General features: G+C 42.3%; 1 long non-coding RNA gene across 1 annotated transcript in view; it reads left to right on the plus strand.

The window, feature by feature from the left end:
* Positions 1–1757: 1757 nt before the first annotated feature.
* The window catches only part of LOC309367396, a 69520-nt gene continuing 48092 nt past the window's right edge, over positions 1758–23185 (plus strand). Inside the window, exon 1 of the long non-coding RNA XR_014167130.1 lies at positions 1758–2099. This is a non-coding gene — a long non-coding RNA (uncharacterized lncRNA). The remainder of the gene's footprint in view (positions 2100–23185) is intronic.

Consider the following 23185-nt stretch of genomic DNA (forward strand, 5'->3'; position numbering starts at 1 on the left):
TTCTCTGAGGTATTTGTCCACAGAACAGGAAAGACATTGTCGGCAAGCACAATTCTACTAAAGTTGCTGCAGGTATTAGGCAATTTCTTAAAATATTATTGATTTCCCTTGTGGATTATTCCTTGCAGCCTTACACTGAGAGAGCTATACATTCAAGTCTGGTGCCAAGTTGCAAGGGAATATTTCTGATACCAGTGTTTCCTACGCCTTATCACTGATTGATCTAAATTTTCAGTTGATACCACAGACAACAATTACAGGGTAATTCCTCCAGGCAAACTGCCATCTCAGACATGAAAACACTACACATGGATTAATGTTTGAATCTCTCACTAATACTGTTACTGCCTAGGTAGAAGACAACTGCCTCCTTCCTGACAAACAGTAGCATGCAACCACTTTTTCGTTTTCGTTACCATCTTTCCTAAACCCAGAAATAGCAGCCACCCCATTCCTCATCTCTTAGGGGAAAATCCAGCCATAAAAATGTGCCCGTTATATATGTTTGAGACTTTGTCCCAGATTAAAATTTGTGTTCACAGCATTCTAGTTAGCTCTTTGCTCGGTGAACTGAAGTAGCATTTCTTTGCTTACCATTAACAAAAGTGTCTGAAGCTGCAGAAATATTCTTTTTTACTTGCGAGGGGATGGGGTGCGTGCTGAGAGATACGCACAGAGAGATACACCCCTCAAGTGGTTGGAAATATTGATCTTTATAACATTGCTTTGCTAGATTCATATCGTTTGTCATCACCACCACCCTGCTTGAGTTAGATATTTACTGGAAGATAACTATTCTTGGGTGAGTTATTGTGGTTGCTCTTCCAAGGAAAATAAAGGAGAGTTATATCTCTTCAGTAATGACAACCTGTTATTCTTTTTCCTTACAGGAAAGCAAAACTTCCACAATAAATGGGAAGAGGGTGCTGAGTTTTGTACTGAGATCTGCCATCTTTGGGAATGAGGGTACTGCTAACATTCTTCCCAGGATAGGCCTAGTAGAGCTTCCTCAAAACTGTCACATCTCACTTTGCATCAAATGTGGGCAATCCACTGACTTCATTTGGTAGAACTCTGGCCTCTTTCTTCTACCCCCAGGGCTGGCCCACTACATTTTGCTGCCTGAAATGGGGTAGCCCATGATACACTCCCTTTGCAAGCCAAGTACCCAAGGCCGGTCAAGTTATTTTCTGACACCTGAGGCAGCAAATGCCACAAGTGCTTCTCTCCTTTCCTGGCAGTAAAAAAACAAAACAGAAAACAATAGTATTACATTAAATAACTAACAATTTACTGCCCTTTTATGACACTGAAAACTGACTGCCTGAGGCAACTGACTCTGCCTAATAGCAGGACTGGCCTAGTTTATTCCCCATCATCCCTAGCTGGCTGGACCAGTGTTCAGGGATGGGAACTGCAGCCCAACAACACCTGGAGACTCCAAGCTGAGAAAGGCTGCCCTAGGGCACTTGAAGCAAATTTGTAATCTGAAGATCTGTAAACATTCTAACCTCATATTATATCAGTGTTTCCCCTAATACTTTTAATTACTTTGTTGCAGTTGTTCACAAGAAACTACCATTTTCTTTAAAAAAGAAAGGAAGAAATACTTGAAGGGAAAATATACGGTTCCAAATTATCCTGAGAAGAGACATAAGAGATAAAACATGTTGTGAGGTAATTAATAGTACATCTCACCATTACCATTCATGATATTTTTATACTCTTTCTTCATGGGGATAGTTTACCAGAAATGGTAGGTTAAAGAGTGCATAGTCTGAACATGCATGACAGAGTAACTTTGCAGAAGCTGAGGTTTAACAACCAATCCCTCTTCCCAGGGAACTCTGTAGCTCTCTGAGGGAAATGAGAGGCCTATTAAACAACTTTCAGCACTGCCTCTCCTGGGATTCTTTGAAGGAAGCCATGGCTGTTAAAGTGCTATGATGCTGCTTTAAATGCATAATGAAGATAAGGCCCAAGCAAGGTTTAACTATAAAGAACCATCTAGAAGGACAGCAGGAGCCTTCAAGCTGTTGATCAACAGTTAGCAGCAGATTGAGCAAGCACATCGGTCACCTGGCGTCTTCCCAACTGTGGTGAGAGATACTGTGTTTCTATTTAAATTATAGTAATTACTTCTAAATTTGTACCTATACATAGAAGTTACCATATGCAAATTGGTGCCTCAGGGTTTTTTTTTTGGGTAACACAGATCTTCTTTTTTTTTAGGCAATGCATAACTGGCCACCATACTGACTAGGCCTTGACTGCACCTTGGTAGCAGTTCTGCTATTGGAGCCACCAGCTTCCCTCTCCCCTGAACGTGGTGTGTCTGTGGCAATTTTCTCTGATTCCTCCTTCCCGCTGCAGCCCCTCTATGTTATTAAAGAAAAGGCTTCCCAGGAAGGTTAGGTGACGCTACAGGACAGTGTGGGAGTTACAATAAAATGGGTATAAGGGGGAACCACTGGGAATTGCCCCCTCCTTGTTCCTCCAGTGGAAGTCTCTGCTGGATAAAATCCCCTTCTGCGAACATAAGGAGATCCTTCTGTCCATTGAAGCCGCACTCTGGACTTAACCCAGTAAGATTAGGCTCATTAAATGGTTTTTATTAGTTGCTGATAGGTTATTCATTCAAGCTACTTTAGGAAAGTCGGAGAATTCTGATGGAAACAGGATTAGAAATTACCAGTGTGCACTTAATTGCACCATGTCCAAAACAGTGAAGTGAATCAGTGTTCACTGTTATTGATGTTTTCAGACCTCAGATGATACATCATTGATGATCCCCACCCACTCCAATATGCATTGTGCTTCCTTTACAGTGAACTTAATGGCCTTGCTTTGAAGTGAATGTTGCAGGATAACATAACGAAAGAACGCCATAATTTTGCAATTAATTATTTAAAATTCTGCCGCGGTAGACAGCAAGATGGAAAATGTAGTTTTTGTAGGAAGGCAAACAGCAGCAGAACAAAAACAATGCTGCATATGATGAACTAGGGTGGGAATAGAAGTCTTCCTTCAAAAGCATTGTGAGTCTATATAGGCAGCAAGTTGAGGAGGTAAAGTGCGCTGAAGTTTTAGAATCAGGTGAGAGGCACATTTCTTCTACTGCTGCCCTACATTAAAAACTCTCTGCCATGATAAAGGCAATGCAGTGTGGAGCAGTATGGGCTTGAAGTTTCAGTGGTCGGTTTTCTAGGAGCTCAACTTGCAGAGCGATATTACATAGGCAAACATTAGAAATGGCCATTTGTCATCAACAGACTGAAGCGTTACTCTCTACTTTGCCAACTCTGGATTCAGCTCCCCTCCTTCTGCTGAATATGTTTATCTTTATTGGGTGATCTTGTGAACATGCTCAACTGACACACTTTCTACTACTCGATGAATAGCACTTAACATTCTCTTCTGATTTTCAGCCCCTGAAGTGTTGTTTTGTGGGTTCATTTTGCTGTGCCTGGCAGTTATTTTTACAAGATAGTTACGTTTGCAAAAGGTTTGGGGATACTTTGGTGTACTATAGAAAGGATTCATACATTTTTGATGAGGCATGGGCCTTGGGACATTTGCATTTCTGTGTGGCCTTGAGCAAAGGCTTCCTCCTCCATATATCCATTCTCATCTGCATAATAAGATAAAACCCCTCCTTTCTCCTATATCCGCTTGTCCTGTCTACTTTCAGCCACTCCACACTTCCCAGATCTTGCACGCAAGCCTGTATAAACGGTTTCTGTGTAATCCCTCTTCAGAAGATATGTCTGCCAGCACACAACAAGGAGTACAGTATTATGCATGCAGAGGAGCCCCTCCTCCCCTGGTGCGTTGCAAATAACTGCAAGGGAGGAGCTTTCATATACACACAAAGGCTTCCATATGACTTGAAAACCTGCACGACTGGGGTCAGGGCTGGCCCAAGGCATTATGGCACCTGAGGCTAACCACAAAATGGCGCCTCCAACTATCCCCACAAGGGAAGAAGGAGCGAGTGATCTACATCAGAAACAAGGGGGGAATAAAGATTACATCAGGAACAAGGATGGGAGGAGGCCAGCAGCACCTCCTATTTGCCAAGAGACTGCTGTAGAGGAGGCATTGTGGGGGCAGATCCGGCCTCTGAGGAGTGTGCTGCCGCTGTTGCTGCCACTACTACAACAGCAGCAGTGGGCATTGCATTCCTTGGAGGCCAGATCTACTGCCCCTGTGGATCCTGCCGCCTGAGGCAGTTGCCTCATGGGTTCTAAGTCACATGGAATTTGAATGTGCAAAGGCCTCTTCCCATCACTGCAGACACCTACACCTACTCGATAGTGTTTAGAACAGCCTTTCCTGAGTAGGCAAAAATCTTGCAGCACAAATAGCAATTGAATCCACACAAATAAATGCATGGCATGATTTTACTTGCCTGGATTCTATTATTAAAATTCAAACCAATTGGTTGTCTGTGACTGGGCATGGATGGATGAGCAAATGGTATAAAGGTATTATCATTCCAGCTGGGACTAGTTCAGTTGCGATCTTCTGTGTGCAAAGTCAATGTGCCATGAGATATAGAAGTCACGTATACACCCATGTCCATCCCATGCACTCTGTAAGAACAAATTTGCAGGTTGGGCCTGCATGCTCTCATATATGTGTTATTCTCTTAATTCCTTGATGCATGTAAAATTTTGACAGTGGGACACACATGAAGTGGCCCTGTGACAGAGTGATTCATACCTGCTTCTTTAAAAACATGTCAGTCAATCCATCTTTTGGCTATTTATTAAAGCAGCTATCAAGAATCTTGTTCTGACAGCTTTGATCTAGATTTTTAAAAAAGGAAAAAATATTTTGAGATCTGCTATGCAGCGTTATAAAGCCAAACCCTTTTTCTGCACTGAGTTGTGTGATATATTTTCAGCAGTTCTGGGTATATTTGTATCCATTTACCCGGCTGTCTTTTTGGAAAAACCAAGGCAATTGCCTAGAAACTTGGAAAAATGTTAGACATGGCAGCCAACCCATTTAAAAAAGCTTTCCCCCCTGTACCTAAACATTAATATTTTGCTCCGGGCTACGGGAGTACCAAAAAGGCATTGGGAAAATTCAGGTCAATGTGTTATTTGTGCAGTTCAGTCAATGATTTTACTCAAACCTGAGCTGACTGGTGTAGCCAAGTGGAAGCAATGCAGTAAAGCAACACGTTAGATCTTCAGCGGGGTTTGCCAGTTCACATTGGAGGCTGCCAATGCACTCCTGTGTAGCTTTTGGAGAGGAAAGCAGCTTCTTTCATGTGCATCACAATCTGATGTATGCTTGATTACTCAGAGGGAAGGCCCACTGTGTTCCATGGGGTCCACTCCCTAGGAACAGTATTCAGGGTTGCAGTCTAATATGAGCATGTGTGACATACAGAAGCTTTTGTTAGTGCATAATCTGTGTCTGTTAGTTGTTATATAAATATTGGCTATGCTTCTAACACATGCAGTATTCTAATGAATGGCAGCTATGTGCTTTAGTATGAGTAGAAAAACCCCAAAACAAACTAACTGCTGTGTTGATTTTATTTATGAAAAGAGAGCCCTGCAGATGGTTATGCATGTAGTTGACTGCAGACTGTAGTGCTTACATAAATGCAGGGTCTGAACATACAATTGGTATGCTTAGGTTATCTTGATAAAGGAAAGTTTTGTGAAAAATTCAAACAGTGTTCTAATAATTTGTGATACTATTAAAATTTGTGTGTAATTCTGAAAGCTACTCGGAATGACAGAAAGCTAAATATAATTTTCATATATTATAAATTATGCCTACATTCACTTAAGTAGCACTGGCCAAGGGTTTTTCTAAATTTCTGCCCCATCCTCTGAGTACATTCATTGTTTGATTCATCCTATGAAACTTGCTTTGAAAAAGTGCTCTTTGTTATGGATATCTTGCCCTGATACCAGGTGTGCACAGAATAGTCGCAACTATGCAAGGATGCAGGGAGAAATATCTGAGGTCTTTTAAAAGCCAAAATTCCTTTCTGAACTGAGCCCTGGCACTGAATACAGGGTCTGGTTAGGGTCTACCTAAGCAAGACGTGACCACATTGAGTTCTGGATGAATAATCATTTAAAAGTGCAGGTGCTGTAAGGCAAGGATTAGGAAGACACCCTGCTAATTAAGACATGGTTAAGAAAGTCAATGCAGTATGCATTTTAATACAAACCTACCAAGTTTACACTTCTCAAACAAAAAAATGAAATGTGGCCACTTTTCAAAATCTGTGTTTTCCTATTTTTTTGGGGGTAGTGCAGTTCTTCAATAATAATAAAAACATATGGAATGTGTATATTAGACAAAACAACTTGCAAAAACATGTCTCTTAGGTGAAATTGCATACAAAAATATGTAAGTTAGGAGAAACATGCATGAAAATGAATTTTCATGTTGGCTTTCCCCCCTCCTTTAAGTGCAAACTGATGCAGAAAGAGGCTCTCAGCATGATAATACAATACAGAGCCGGATGGAGATAGTCTTTTCTTCATCCTTCCTGCCCAGCCTTTCTTCCCACCTACTTGGGCAAATAATAGAATGATCTGCTTGGACACACAATGGAATGAAGTCAGACATAACATCTTAGTAGTGGTGGATGTGGATTCAGGGCTCAAATTACAAGAAAGCCAGAGGAGTACTAGTTCATTACCTTTTTCTGTGCTGGCCATTTTATCTACTGCCTTTAGAAGACTTTGGTGGTGGCCATGTTTTGCTAAAAGTTCATGTGAATTACATTAAAGGGCACTCAATGTCACAGCTCTCCCCCTCCACCAATAATTAATAATTCAAGCACTGGATAGCATGGTGGGATTTGCGGGGGGGGGGGTGTCAAAGCAGTAACAGCTTGTGTGGTAGGGCAGAGGTGCCTACATGACACTTCCTGTGTCCTGGGGGGCTAGCTGGGCAGCAGTAAGGTTGGGGCTATGTGGTTGCCAGTCTGGTGCTGCAAGCATGCCTGCACATCCCCTGACCTCACCTGCAACCTGCCCTGACCCAGCTCCATCCAGGTATGCTGTGGCAATGCCAATGCTGGGGAGGCAGCTCCTCAGCTCTATCCCACCATTACATGGGCTGTTTGTGGTCCAGGGGCAAATTTCAGGGGGTGGGGATCTGGTTTGAACCAGACAGTGAGGGATGCATTATTATTATTATTTTTTGCAAAGGGTGTTTAAGGAGATAACAGAAATCACTGGGTCAAGCTGATCAAAAGTTCAGAGGTAGCATTGTTATCAATTTACAATGGGGTGGAAGGTTTGCAGGCTATGAAGGACTTGCTGACAAATTTGCTGACAACTACACGAATTATCATAGCTAAGAAGTGATAGGGGCAAGCAGAATATAAAATGGATGAATGATATAAAGAGGTGTGGGATATAGCTATTAATGATAAATTAACATGTGCCATTAAGGTAAGACGGGGAATATGCAGGAGAAATGATTTTGAGGAGATATGGAAGGTGTTTGTAGAATTTGTACTGTTAAAACGGAAAGGGGTCAAACCATCGCAAGAGGTGTTGAAATTATGGGAGGCTGGATAGTGACAATGGAATGGGCTCAGTGGTGGGCTACACATTTTTATTCTTATTTATTTATGGTTATTACTTTGTCGAAAGAAAAAGAAAAAGACTGGAGTAAAATGTGTACAGCAAAAAAGGAAAAGAAAAGTGCAACTAGGTGTATTACCTGTGTTTATTTTTTATGTGCTCTTGTGGGTAGCTATCCAAATGGCAAAACGTGTGTTTTCTTTTAAAAAAAACAAACAGTTTTAACTTGCTATCTGGTTGTCTGGGAGATATCTGGTCTGAGCTCTTATTATTAATCCCATGCTTACATCCCATACTACTCTACCCAGTATAGGGAGTAAGGTAAAGGTAAAGGGACGCCTGACCATTAGGTCTGGTCGTGACCGACTCTGGGGTTGCGGCGCTCATCTCGCTTTACTGGCTGAGAGAGCCAGCGTACAGCTTCCAGGTCATGTGGCCAGCATGACTAAGCTGCTTCTGGCGAACCAAAGCAGCGCACGGAAACGCCGTTTACCTTCCCGCCAGAGCGGTACCTATTTCTCTACTTGCACTTTGATGTGCTTTCAAACTGCTAGGTTGGCAGGAGCAGGGACCGAACAACGGGAGCTCACCCCGTCATGGGGATTCGAACCGCCGACCTTCTGATCGGCAAGTCCTAGGCTCTGTGGTTTAACCCACAGCGCCACCCGCGTCCCTGTATAGGGAGTAGATTGGATCAATTAAAATCCAGAGGGTTAAAGGATTGTTTAAATGGAGGCAGCCAGAGCTAAATAGCAGCATCAATGCAGTTAACTCGAAAGAGTTGTTGATGTGGTTGGATGGCTTGCCTCCCTCCCTCCTCATGGTGCAAATTACGCCCAGCCCCTTCTTGTAATGTGGCAGAAGATCCCACGCACATCTCTCTAGATGATGTGAAAGATACTTATCGTATTGAATTTTTCAAACATACTCATAAAACGATGAAAAGATTTGAGAGTCAAAATACCAATCAAAGAATAAAGCTGTGGGTAGCAAACAAATATCGGCACACGGTTGGCAGACATTTATCTTAGCAATGCAGTGAAATGAATGCCCTTTCATTAATGTTACATTTTGTTCTTTTCACACGCTCATATATGACAGGAGCTCAGTGTGCTCTTCTTTCAAGGTCGCTATAGTCGGAGATGGTTTTGTCTCCTTGTATTCAAAAGCATCCTATTTCTACCACCACCCCTTGACAACTCACCAGAAGTAACTGCTTGGAACAGATTTATGTATGAATGCACCTAAAATGCTATTTCATCAACCAAGAAATCCATGATTATTTAAATGATTTTGCGGGAGGGATGGAGGGGGTGGCGTAATTTAATAAAGTATAGTAGGGCCCAGATCAGTTCCATATTATTTAATAAGGAAACATCACTACCATTTCTATCCCTATAATATTTCAACAGCATTATTGTAGTTGGTACAGGATATGTGGTGCAATAAATTATATATTTCTTATACCGCCCCCCAGCCCTCAGTTCTAGGAAGAACACATAGAACCTTCTTTTCTTCCATGTATTTGTGTATCTCCATTGCTCCATCACTTCAGTTGACAATCTGATTACTGCTACACTTGCTATTTCTTAACATTCAAGGCACCATTAACAAAACATCACCATAGCACTGTACCCAAAGAAGGGTACTTTCAGAGAGCAGCTCTCTGAAAGGTAGTTCCTTCCCTGGAGGAAGTTTATCTCGCCCAACCCAGAAAATACAACCTCCTAGCAATACAAAGCAGCAGCAGAAAGAAGAGCAATGCTAGAAGGCACTCTAGCAACCAGCTCAAATATAGCCCGAATGGTAAAACAGCAGGAGAGAACAATTAAAAATTAACTACCAGATAGACTCTGCTCAGCACTTAAGCGATAACGAAGAAGATCCCAAGTAAATCTTCCCTTGGAAGAGAGTTCACAGTTGATGTGCTGTGATCAAGAAGTTGCTTTCTGTTTCCAAATATCTCTATGGTATTTGTCCACTTTCTCCCCTTTTTTCAGTTGAGAAAGTGACTCTGTATTAGACTTGCACTGATAAGAGTATATCTCAGTTTTTAATTTAAATGGTACAGAGTACTGAGCAGTTGGAAAGAATATTAAGCTTGCATAAAGGTGATGCATTCACTTTTTAATCAAAATCCACCCTCCTATTCACCACACCCAAATTATAGAAGATTTAGTGATTTGAATTTCATTTTACTGGTTTTTTTTATTTTAAAAAATCTGAAATTTTAATGATCTGTGAATCATTAACATGCAGTATGGAGTGTTAGGTTAACCTGGCTTTTAAAAGCAAGCAGTAAGTTTCAAAGACTAAGAGAGGCCCTCTCTCTCTCTCAATTTGAAAGGCTTATAAATAGCAAAGCTTCGCTCCTGTTGGTTCAATCATGAATCTGAAATTGAGCTTCAGTCTCCTGGACTTGTTGATACATATATCAAAGCAGGACTTGGAGGTAAAAGTTTATGGCTGAAGTCAAGCTCAGTTAATTGCTACTCAATGAGCTGAATCCCAAGTACCCTGCAGTCTCCTTTAATATATGGGCAACAGTGATTAATAAATAGCAAGCTAGACGTAGAAGCAAATGAAGGGAATTTTTTAAAAAAGTCAGGTGACGCATGTGGGGATGCAAGATGATGGGGCTGGTTGTACGGAAGTGATATGTACATTTGGGTTAATTGGACAACTCTTTACATGAGACTTTTTTCATTTCCCTGTATTTGGGCTAACCCAAAGCATTGCCATCTATTGCAAGGTGACCAGGGCAATTTATTGGCTAAACCACTGAGCAAAACAGAAATTGTGTTACCGTGTGTCAATAGATAGATAGGTAGCAGCAACTTTTAAACTCAGTTTTCAGTCTCCTTCCTTCTAATCGCTCCCCACTTAGCCACCCCACAATCTGAGTTTTTGTTTGTGTGTCACTCAAAGTAGAAGTGGCCTACTGGCTTCCAGTGAATTTATGAGCACAGTTCAAGTTTTTTTCCTATTTCAAAGCCTTACATGGCAGGTAGGTGTGCTTCAGCAGGGAGGACCGGGGATGCCCAAGTTGGTTTTTCATTAGAGCAGAGCCAAAAATAAAAATAAAACCCAGAATGCTTTTTTGTCAGAGAAAATTTCTTAATGTGTTTTTTCTTCTCACTCCCTGGGTGTGGGGGGCAGGGAGCCACATTGCAGAATGTTCTCCATCATTTTTGTGGTGTTTGGCATTTCATTTTTCAGAGGAGGGAACAATGTGTGTATGCTTGTTTTGTTTTTTTTAAAAATAATAATCCTATTCCTTCCCTTTAGACTCCTACGATCAGCCACTTGCCAAAAAGCAAGCACACACTAGAAGTGAGCTTATTATGAGGGCTTCTTGATCACCAAACCCTGAAATGCAAACCCTGAAATGCAAACCCTTTATTATTTAACAAACTACAGAATGGATTCTTTTAACCCCCATCCTGGCAGGAGGGAGGTTTCCTGCAGGTCCAGGTTCTTGCAATATCAAGTGGATATCAATGCTTATTAAGTATCTGCCATTAGCTAAGAAGCTCTTCAGAAGCTCAGACGGATGAGCCACCTCTTCAGCTTGTGCAACAGAACAGCATGGATGCCTATGGCACTTCAGTCAGAGATTGTGTGTGTGTCTGAGTAAGATGACTTTGCCAAAATCAAATTTGTAGAGAGAGAGAGAGACTATCTAAAACACAGTTTTTCTAGACACCTTCCCCCACCATTTTTTCCTTTCCAATTGGATAAAAATTGGTTTTGGAAAGTAACCAGGAGCTTTAAAAACATAGGAGTCTACATGTCTAATATGATTTTTGCACAGATTTCCCTTAACTTCCTTAATTTGGAGATAGACAACTAAATGCAGTATATACCTTTAATTTTGTTGTGAACAGAGGAACTCTGCTTTGAAGATTTCAGCTGGGGACTGTTCCTAGCAACAAATCTTGTTAATTAAACCCCTCTTTTTTTAAAAAAAACAAACACATCAGGAGTAAAAAAAAAAAAGTAGTTTAATGCAAATTCTGTTCAGGTTTGGGAGATGCACACACTGCCTGAAGGTGGTCAGTTTTCTCCAGGTCTGCTCCAAACCTTAATTTCAAGTGTTCTAAAGATGATTGTGGGTTAAGAAAGTGTCATATAAAAGAAAAGGCAAGCCAGAGGGTTTTAGGCTGCAATGCTAACCTCACTTACCTGGGAGTAAGTCTCGCTGAATTCAGTAGGATTTACTTCTGAGTAGGCAAGTCAGTTACAGCATAGGTACTTATACGTTCAGCTGCCGTTGCATGTTATTAAGAAGTTCCTGTTAGCGCAGAATGTGGCAGCTCATCTCCTGATACGTGCAAGGAGGAAAGATAATTCAGCCTCTGTTTTATTTCAGTGCTGGTTTTGATCTGTAAAGTCACATGTAAGGAGAAATCATTATAACACGTGAGCCAGTGTGAGCTGCTCTGCTGAATCATTTTTCAATCGCCTGCTGTGCCTCCTTCATATTAGTTGGTGGAATTGGTAAGGAGAGCCTGCAGGATCAGGCCAATAACCCATCTAGTCCAGTGTCAATGGCCACCCTATGGGATGCCTCTGGGAGACCCACAAGTAGAACCCAAGCACAGGAGCCCTCTATCCTCCTGCAGTTTCCAGTAACTGGTATTCAGAAATATTGCTGCGTCCAACCATGGAGTCAGAGAATAGCCATCGTGACTAGTAGTCATGGATAGGTCTTATCCTCCGTGAATTTGCCCAATCAGCCATCTGAGTTGGTGGTCCTCCTCACTACCTCCTGTGGGAGTGAGTTCCATAGTTTAACTTTGTGCTGTGTGAAAAAGTACTTTACATCTTGAATGTTCCAACCTTTAGCTTCATTGGGTGTCTGTAAGTTCTAGGGCTCTGAGACAGAAATGCATTTCTCTATCCACTTCTTCCGTGCTGTGCAGAGTTTTATAAACTTCTATCATGTCACCTCTTGCTTGTCTTTTCTCTAAACTACAAAGTCCGAAATGCTACAACCTTCCCTGATAGCGAACTTGGATATAGGAGAGCTTCCCCATGCCTAACCCTGCCCAGTTGTGGTCCTCACATTGTGCAATCACTCTTCCAGACAGATATGACATGTTTTGCACACTTTTAAGGTAAAGATAAAGGTACCCTTGACCATTAGGGTCCAGTCGCAGATAACTCTGGGGTTAGGAACCAATATAAAGCTGTCAACCAGGGTGAGTCCCCCAACACTGCCAGCACCAACCTAGCAGCTGGCTCCTTCCTCACCACCACCACCACCATAGCTGTCAACTTACAGATTTGAAAATAAGGGACCAGCAGCCTCGAAAATAAGGAATCAGCAGCCAAAATAAGGGATTTTAGTCAACCACATGAAATACGAAGTTAAAAGGGACCAGATAATTTTGGAGAGCGGCTCCGGTTTTTAGCCCTTTGTTTCCAGAGGTTGCTGCTCAAGCTGATGAAACACTGCAATTAAATAACTACAAGCAGCAACCACTTGTTGCGCAAAACAAAGTTCAAGCTACGAAGATGCTACCCTAGGCAGAGACACTCAGTTTGGCGGCCGCAAGGAGGATGGCGGCGGAAGGGCCCGAGGCTCCCGCTAGTCCCGGCGGGGAGGGGCTCCCGGGGGCCGAGGCTGGTGAGAGGAGGCCGGAGGGGGGAGGGCTGGGCAACCAAGCAACACAGTTGAAGTCTCCCTCCTCCCTGGCTGGCAGGGAGGGAGTGAGAGGAGCTGCTTTCTTTGAAACCCGGGAAATTTAAGGGACATCATCAATAAGGGTCAGCAGCAGGACACGGCGCTGGGATAAGGGAGTTTCCCGCCAAATAAGGGACGGTTGACAGCTATGACCACCACTACAGGCACCAGAATTTTTTAAAAAAACTTATTTGGGCACCAACGAAAGAAGAGGTTCTAAGATGGGCAGCTGCTACCATCTTTGCTTTTTACACAGTGCCTGTGAGAACTAACGTATCATTGCTATGTCAAGAAGGGGACCTAGAGATATGGTGGGTAAATGAAGAGGTTGAAGCCTGTAGCTACCCAGCTCAACCCTTTCTCTTCTCAGCTGTAGGTCATGGAAAAGTTTAAAAGCTCAGGGGGGAAAAAATACACAGAGACATGGGATGCCACTATTAGCCTTTGTGAGTCATTGTGTGGCATGTGGGCCCCAACAACTCAAATGCTGATACCGAGCCTCCAACTAATTAGTCAGTACTCCAGGATCATTGGAAAAAAATGTTATAGTCTTAGAATTAGATGTCAAAAGGTGCATGAACCATCCTTTGGGGGAGGGAAATGCACCCCCCTTTTTGTATTTTAATTTCACTAATATCTGAATATTATTGCATGGAACTCAAGGCAGCTTGCGTTACACAGGGTTCCCATCTCTTGTTTATGCACTGGTTATACCTGTTAATGCACCACATGCCTTCTAAACATGCTGTGGGAATAAAGTATGTGTCCATTTCAATTGCATTTGCCCAGGAGAGTTTTTGAAAGATGATTTCCCAAGCCTTCCAACCCTTAGCCCTTCCCAGCAAGACCACCTTTTCTTCATTAAGAATAGCACCTTATAAATGAAATACCTCCTTTCCTACAAATGATTTCTTCCACATAAAAAACACACCACAACACAACCACTGAGAGAAGAGAGGCAGGGAGAAATATCTCAGGTTACCGCAGCCACTCTTTATTCCCCTCCCAAGGACTGATTTGCTGCAGACAGGCTTCACTGAGCATATTAAATTCTTCTCTTGTAATTAGAACATTAATATTCCCACTCTTTCTCTGGCTTCCCACTAACACTGGTTTTAATTCTTCCCCTCCAGTCACTTGGCCAAAAAAAGAAAAAAAAAGAAAAAGAAAACACTAAGATGAAAATCTGTATTCAAAGCAAATCACAGTATATAGGACTATGGGCTAGATCATACCTGGCATGTGAATGTGTGTGTGTAACACAATCTCCACAGAAAAAGGAATAAGTATGCTGTGTACAAAAAGGGAAAATGATGAGCAGTTGCTGTTGCTACAGGATGTGTTTGGAAATGGCTGCGTGTTGTGGGTTTGAACATCTGTAATTGTGGGAACATATGGGGCTTGACTAGATATGGCATGGGACTGGATACCCGTGCTTAGGATCTCATGCACCTGTAATAGATATATCTATATCTATAGACATAGCTATATATAGACACAGACACTTAGAGCAGCCATGTATTTGGAGCGGGCCCTCCATGATCTGAATCATCATCATTTTCTTAATTGTCAGAGATAAATGAACTAGATCTGCCACATCATGTCTATTGTGGCTCATAGACACCAGTACAATGTTCACCTATGATGGAATTCATGTCCGCATGGGGAAAATGCTATGTATGAAATAGACCTGGGTATGTAAACTGCCCCAGATTTTGTACATGTTCAATATTCAAACAATATATATGGACAAATGTCACTATCTTTTGGACTTGGCTGGTATTTGGCTGTTCAAGCCCTTTAGTGGAACACTATTTTATTCTGAATATGTTTAGTAGGGCCAGTTCTGGGGTGATTTCTAATACTTGCTGAGTTATTTTACATATTACTTGTATGGCTGTTATCCAAAATAATTGGATTTGGGGGCATTCCCACCACATGTGTATGTATGTGCCAGTGGAGGTGCACCCTCTCTAGCATTTTGGTGTGGTTCCTGGGCGTATTAGTGCTAATTTCCTTGGTGTTAGGTACCACCTGTAGATGAGTTTCAGAGTGAGTTCTCTCATTCTTGTTGATATGGATTGGGGGGGGGGGGTTAGACCACATTCTGGTCCACTGAGTGGATCTCATATCCTATGTCATCTTCCCATTGTTTTTTGATTACGTCTAGGGGATTACATTTTTGATTACTTTGTGGGGTTTTGGAGTACTAGAACCTTTAGCAATCTGAATCTGAACAGCCACAGACATCAAGGGAGTGGAAATAAAAGGCAAAACCTCAAAATTAGGGCTCTTTGCAGATGACCTAATGGGCACAACACCAGACCCTATAAACACAGCAACCTCCCTAATTAGAGAACTCAACACATTTGCAATGCTATTGGGCCTACAGGTAAATTTTGCAAAGTCAGAAGCTATGTGCTTCAACACCCCTCCTCACACCCAAAAAGAACTAGCTAACGTCACCAAGATAAAACTTTTCCACACCAAGTTCAGATACCTAGGGGTACAAAGAACCAGAAACCTCAATAAATTATACCTCCACAACTACAACCCCATGTGGTGGCAAATTAACAAGGACCTAAAGAGATGGAACAACACAAACTTCACTCTCATACAAAATCGCCATGATCAAAATGATCACCCTCCCAAAACTAACTATTCCAAACCCTCCCAATCTGGATCCCCCCAACCCATCTTCGAAAATGGCAGAAAAAACTACACCTATTCAAGAATAAGCCTCAAATATCTGCACCTCCCCTCCTCAGAGGGAGGATGGGGAATCCCCAACATAGAAACATGCCCTCTTAAACAACCCAGTAGTAAAATCAACAGCAACTAGACCCCCGCCAACCTTCGAAAACCTCTTCCTAACAACAAAGGGACACGGGCAAAGGGATGGTATCCGCAATATACAAAATACTACTCCCAAACCCCACAAACCCCCTAGACATAACACTATTTTATTCTGATCTTGCAAAGTTTCTGAAACACAAGTGTGGCAAAAATTTCTGCCTCTTCTAAATAAAATAAAAATTAAAAAGGCAATAATGAGTAGGTAGAGAGTGTTGCTTAGCAACACTGATACTGCAAACTGGAACAGCTTAGGTTCATCACATTAAATGAGGGAGTCATGACTGAGGATTTGTATCAGCGCATAGGTGTACCTCACAGATTTTCTAAACATGTTATGAGTGTCTCAGGGTTTGAGCAGGGTGCAGGATGAGGCAATAATGTGACTTGAACATCACCAGTGGACACATTTCACTATGACAAAAGAGTTGTGCGAACTGGTCTACTCTTTTGCAATGTAGCATGCGGCTGAATGTGATTTGCGTAAGCTTGGGAGTCTTGTTATCTGGTGAACTCTGTTTTGCACCAACAAGGTGGTATTTAATGCAATACCGATGCAGATGGGGAGGGGAGGGTTTAATCTCATGTATTTGAGGCCTCAAAACACTTTCAGAGCAAGCCTGCTTATGACAAAGCAGGCAAGGTAGTCACAGCCAGAATTCCCTTATATAAACATACATTGACAGGACTGTTTTGACATCAGTGCAACTTAACCATTAAGAGAATTGGTTATGTTCATAAGCCATTGCAGTTTAAGGAAATGTAGACAACTTCCTTGCTCAGTAACACAGTTCAAGGTCCAACAGGAAATCAGATTCACTCTCCATCTGCAAAAACACAGATACAAAGCAACTATCTGGTTGTAACTAAATATGTGCACTCTTGAGCTATCAGTTCAAGAATGTTTTTGCTGATAACTTGCCTCATTCTTAATAGGGCAACACCTACACTGCAATGGCCCAAATCAAAGATCTACAAGTACCCTCATCAGCTGACCCTTTGCAAGTATATGCTTTAACCTGGAGAGGGAAACACCAGAGAGCGCCTAACCCTAACCCTAACCCTGGCTCCATATTTGGAGAATGTGGTGCAACACCAAGTCACTTAGAAAGCAAGGCTTTGCAGCGTTCGAAGTGTCTCTGAGGCTCAGTGCAACAGGGCTAGAACCAGCCCTCTCTCCACTTCAGAGCTGGGGAACAGGGCAAAAACCTAGACACTCTGGTTTTTGAACACAGTGTTGAAACCAAGCAACCCCTCTCTGTGCTGGGGATGTGTGTGGACAGGCTCACGACAAGCGTCCATTTTTTCTGGCTGCAAAGGCTGGTCGAAACCTGTGGGCTCTGCCCATAAGCTAAGCATCAGTGATAACATGTGGCCTAATGACTAATACATTCGGGCCTGACATGGGAGGCTTGGGTTCAAATCTTGCTCTGGGATGCGTGCCAGGATCTCACAGCATGGCTGTACAACAAGGGGTGGCTTGGATCATAGTTCTAAACTCAGAACTTCCCAAACCCTGCCCTTTTCCATGTTCATGCAGCCTGTTGTGCTACAAGGGGAAAATACAGGAGGCAGAGTTCCGACCTAGACCCCAGGCGAAGGAGAAAGGAGAGGAATAATGTCTGATACAGTTGGAATTCATGAAGAGGTAGGCTGCCAGATCACAGTCCTTTCAATCTTTTAGCTCAGAGAAAGGAAGTAGGTGGTCCCCCCCTTTTAACAAGAAGAAGGTTTTGTTTTTGTGACCTGGAAGTCCCACTTTTTCCCCTTCCTCCCTACCAGCCCTCATTAGGGTTGCTGCCACCTGCCTCCAATTAGGCACCAGAGATAGAAACCAGCACAGGTGCTCTGGGGAAGATTAGGGGCAAAGGCTGAGGCATCTACAACATGGAGAACATTTCCTCTCCAGCAGAGCAGGTAGGAACCAAATGATGGAAACAAACTTAAATGTGTGCCTTAACAAAAGTTAAGGCTTATGTATAATTCTGAGTGGCCACCTCATTTTTAACCATAGCCAATCACAATAGCATTTGTTAAAAGCATGCTTTCCTGTGGAAGTCTCTGTTTAGATAGCGACTGTTTGAGTATTCGTTTTTATTATATACATTTCTTAGGAACTCAAATAAGGAGACGGGGGTGGGATGCTGTTGTATTTATCTAAAGTGTGAGGGCAATTCCAAACGTGTACTTACAGTCTTTTAAATAAAACTGTTGTCCTTATGCAGCAGTTGGGAAAAGGTTAACTCGTTAAGGATATATTTGGACAGTGGTACCTTGTTTTACATACGCTTCAGGTTACATATGCTTCAGGTTACAGACTCCGCTAACCCAGAAATAGTGCTTCAGGTTAAGAACTTTGCTTCAGGATAAGAACAGAAATCTGACTCTGGCGGCGCAGCGGCAGCAGGAGGCCCCATTAGCTAAAGTGGTGCTTCAGGTTAAGAACAGTTTCAGGTTAAGAACGGACCTCCGGAACGAATTAAGTACTTAACCCGAGGTACCACTGTAAACATGTTTCTGCATAACCACCACTTATATATCGCTTCTGTACAAGCTTGTATACTTCTGTATATCACATCATTTCTATATGATGTAGGAGAAAACAGGAAGGAGGACTCCTTCCTGAGGCGGTTGGTGGAGTTGATAAACCGGGGCTGTTTGCTGCATAGTATGGTCTATCTTAGAGCATTTCAGGGGGTTGTGGATTATCAACAGCCTCTGTGGTCAGTAAATTGTATTGCAGAGAGTGTCTAACTCAAGGCATTTTTATTTATTTTAATGAATAGATAGCCCTTCAAGAGTAGAAGTGTTTTCCCACCCTCCTTTATATAATACATTTCTTTATATAATATATAAAGAAGCTTGTGGTACACGTCTTTATTCCATTTTACAGTTGAAGGAAGCTGAACAATTGTTGCCAGGGACAGCAAGTTCTGCAACCGCTGTGTTAGTAGTGTGTGTTTTTTAACACCTTGGCTCAGATGGTTTCCATTTTACTTTGCCTATAAAAGGAAAGCTTAAGCAGAAGATTGGTCACACAGGAGAGATTCCTTATCTAGTATTAATATTGTACCCAAACCTTGCTGTTGAGATGAACAAGCAAGTGGCCCCAGCTGCCATTCAGCTTGCAGGGCACCTCTGGAAAATGCTGCTGCCCTACTTTCTTCGGGGCCTAATGTATCAAAAACGTCATTCTATCACCCTCTTGAGTGGCTTTGAGTGCCCTGAAAAGGAAGGAAAGCTGGACAAGAAGCACTGTAAACTCACAATGCTGTATGACAAACTAAAGATGGTTTTAAAACTGATTCCCCTTTTCACCTGGAGTAGCACAGAATTGCACAAAACATCCTAGGGAACCTGATGTGAAAAACAGCTTAATAAAAGAAGCTTTCTGCAGTTGAGTAATACAATGCATTGCAGCCAGGTCACAATAAAACAGATTTTTAGGAGCTCTAGCCAGATGGGTGCATGCTCTGAAGTAAATGTCACTCCGCCCCTTACGCTTTATCTTGTCTCTCTCTTCTCATATGGGACACAAAAGACAAACGTGGAACAACTTCATATTAGATACAGTACTAGACAAAACTGGCTGAACTACTCTTGTGCGATGCTGGATTGGGGGTAACTTTTAGCCAGAATGTGGGTGATAATTAAGGGAGCTTTACGACACGTCTAGACAAATTAAATAGCAGGGAATGGTTGTATTGCTTCAGCTTTTTTGTCAGATAACGTCTAGCACCCTCTCCCAGTTCAGATGTTGGGTGCTTCAGCACAGTCTGATTTTCCAAAGGCTCATTTGCCAGATAGGAATGACACACTGTGCAGTACATGCAGAGAATTTGAAAGGGGACGGAGGAAAAGCACCTTCCAATTCCTGGGATACATGTTGTGCTCCCCTCCCTCCTTGCTTTGTGTACAGTGTGGTCAGCTGTCCTCTGGATATGGTACTGGGACCCTGGGTTCCAGAATGACCTTCACAAACAGTCTTGTGCTGTTGAATGCCTGAAGCAATGTCCTTGCAGCGCTGGTTTGCTTGGAAGCCTTGCTAATAAAGTCAGTATGAAATTCCCTCAAACCGATACTTGGCACAGTTACTGCTTCACATGTAACTTCCGCTCTTAAAAACCATGTCAGAAGGTGGCTATAGAAACGTATTTTCTTAATATGTATGAATGGTTTGCAAAAAGCTTATTGGTTTTTCCTGGAAGCACATGTCAGATTGCTGTCTGATTCATGTATGTCAGTGGCTACATTCCATTTGCAAAGCTGCATAAAGTTGTAGCTAGGAGTGTCTTTTAGGGCGCACACAAGAAAGAATAGGAAGATGGCATGCTGGACCACCTTTAATTAAAGCTAGGCAAATATAGACCTAGTTTGCACACAATCATAAGCCAGACCATGGCTTAGCATGAACATGCAGATTCCTGGAGACGAGATTGCGACCACTGTTCTAGGAAGCTTGATTTGTGGTTTATTTTGCTCCAGACATACCACAATCTGTAACCAAGGTCTGTTCTTGGTTTATGGCTTGTGATTTGCCTAGAGCAGATGAACGATGGAGTTTGGGTTTCGATGATCCGTGAAGCCAAGCTATGACGTTGTCTTAGGAAGTGTGGCACCGGGAGGAACATGGGAGGAGCCACAGTGGCTGTGCTCTCCTCTCTGGGAACCCACCAGCACACTCGCCAGTTCCTGCCAAGCTATGGTTTGTGAACTAAACCATAGAAGATTATTCAGTTTTAAAATGTTCCTTCCCACACTATTTTTTAGTTAGAGATTTGGTTTGTGGAATAAAGAGATCTGTTGTTGCATGTTCCTAGAGAGGACCAAGGAGTAAGAAGGTTCCCCCCGCCTCCCCTGCCACACGGAATCAAATAAGTGTTTTAACTGCAAAACAGCTGCCACAATTCATCTGTTAGAAGATGAAACAGTTTAATATTCTCTGGGTTGACTGGCAGTCCTTGCTCCTCTGTGATTCTGCGTGAGTCACTATTGTGGGTGCGCCTCCACTGAAGGTAGTTAATTCTGCTGTCTCTCTGCATTGGGAGTGATGGAGTGATCCAGCCTGATGCAGAGATGCAACAAAATTACCCGCCCTCAGCAGACACTGATTGGAAGGAGGAAAGGCAGAGCAGTGAATTATAAAGAGATGAGAGAGACAGTGGACAACATCCTCTGTAGGCTTTACTACTACTACTACTACTACTACTACTACTATTATTATTATTATTAGTTTTTTTTAGGGGGGAATCCAACAAAATAAACTTCTTCATTTTCAAAACTAATTTATTTTCCACACCACACTAGCAGTTCTCTTAAGCTTACAGCACAAAGTTTTGGAAATCCATAGTTTTGCTCTGTGTTCAGGCTTAGCTGCATCTGTTTTCAATCAAATGTTATGGTTTACCCTGTGAATTGTAGTTTGGGGAAGGAGCTGAGGCTTTTCTTTGTTGCCTCTGGAAGGCTGATGATCCCTGCTATGAAGATTGACTCTCCACAGTACTGTTGCATGCATTGTAATTGGAATCTATCTAAATGTTGATAAGTTATTTGGTTACATAGCAGATGGTTTATTGGCAGTAACAGCAAGGCCTGATGAGGTTGCCTCTCTTGCCTGCTATTCATTCTGTCCGGTGGCAGAAGCAGATGACAATAGGATTTGAAACTGAGGCCATCTCCTCTTTCAAACAGCCCATTATTTTGACTTGGCACATCCGATTGAGATTAAAAACGGGTGTGTGCTCCTCATCTGTGTTACATTCTGACATGGGGCTTGAAACACAGGTCATTCAGACATTCATGGACATGAAACACAGGTCATTCAGACTGTGGTGGCATTTCTGTTTGGCTTTTTTGTGCCAGTCCTAGAGAAGGCTCCTATGCATTTAAGAGCCATACAGAAGAAGGAATATTACCAAGTCCTATCTCCCCTGTTGCCACTCCCTGTCCCTCAGTTTTAAATGGTAATAGGAGTCCTTTTTGCAATCTGGATCAAGCAACCCCAGTTTCTGTTCTTTGGATATGTTGGCATGTACAAATTACAGTGAGCCTCAGTTCTCACTAGAGGTCTCTGTCAAGGAAAAGAAACCATCAAATTTTAGTTTCCTACTATGGTGCTTTTGTTTTAGCTCCCCTGGCATTATAAATTGTATGAAGGCAAGGCATCCCCAACCTGGTGCCCTCGAGGGGGTTTGGACTACAACTTTCATCAGTCCCAACCAAATGGTTCAAAACATATATATGGAGAGCCCCAGATTCTGGAAAATTAATGTAGGTTAACACATACACCTCTTCCAAGCAATCTTTTTTTGGATTGGGTGGGCTGGGAATATTTATCATTTTAGAATAATGCCATCACTCTACATGATGTTGTACAGAGTAATGCATGCCAAATAAAGTTCCCTGCAGGTATAGGGCGGTATACAAATTTAACAAACAAAGGGGTGGTGCACCTTTTTAGTTGAAGGACCACATTCCCTTCTGGATAAGCTTCCATAATCTACATGTGTAAGTTTAATTAAGGAGTTAATACCATAGAGTAAGCACTCCTGGCCGGCATATTTATGCCCACTTCCCCTTACCTTGTTCCCTCAGTCTACCTGAGAAGCTCAGTTTGTCAAGAGGTTTGATTGGTTCCTCCAGCTCAGACTGCATGGCTCTCACAAGCCACTCTTGAGTTCCTGTATCAAAAATTCAGGCACTTTCATCAATTTGTAACTAAGCCAAGTTTTACTGCCTTTGCAATTTTCGGAAGCACATGAATCCAACCATTGGGACGTTTGTAAGTACTGTAAGCCATTTTTAAGTTGTCCAATGTGTGGTCTTTTTCTGTGCTAGGGGAAGAGAGGAACTATGGAATGGCATATTTTAAAGGCCTGACAGCCTATATTTCCGCACTTTACTTTGCTGCATGTTTTGTGATTTTAAATCTCTGCTGGGGTTCTCTCACCAAAGAGTACCTGCCCCAAACCTGGATCTTGGCATCCAGGGAATTTCCCATACTATATTATATATTTCCCCCCATGCACCAACAGATACAAGAATCACACCTAAACTAACAATCATATTT

The sequence above is a fragment of the Podarcis melisellensis genome, assembly GCF_964234715.1.
Source record: "Podarcis melisellensis genome assembly, chromosome: 3".
Taxonomy (NCBI): domain Eukaryota; kingdom Metazoa; phylum Chordata; class Lepidosauria; order Squamata; family Lacertidae; genus Podarcis; species Podarcis melisellensis.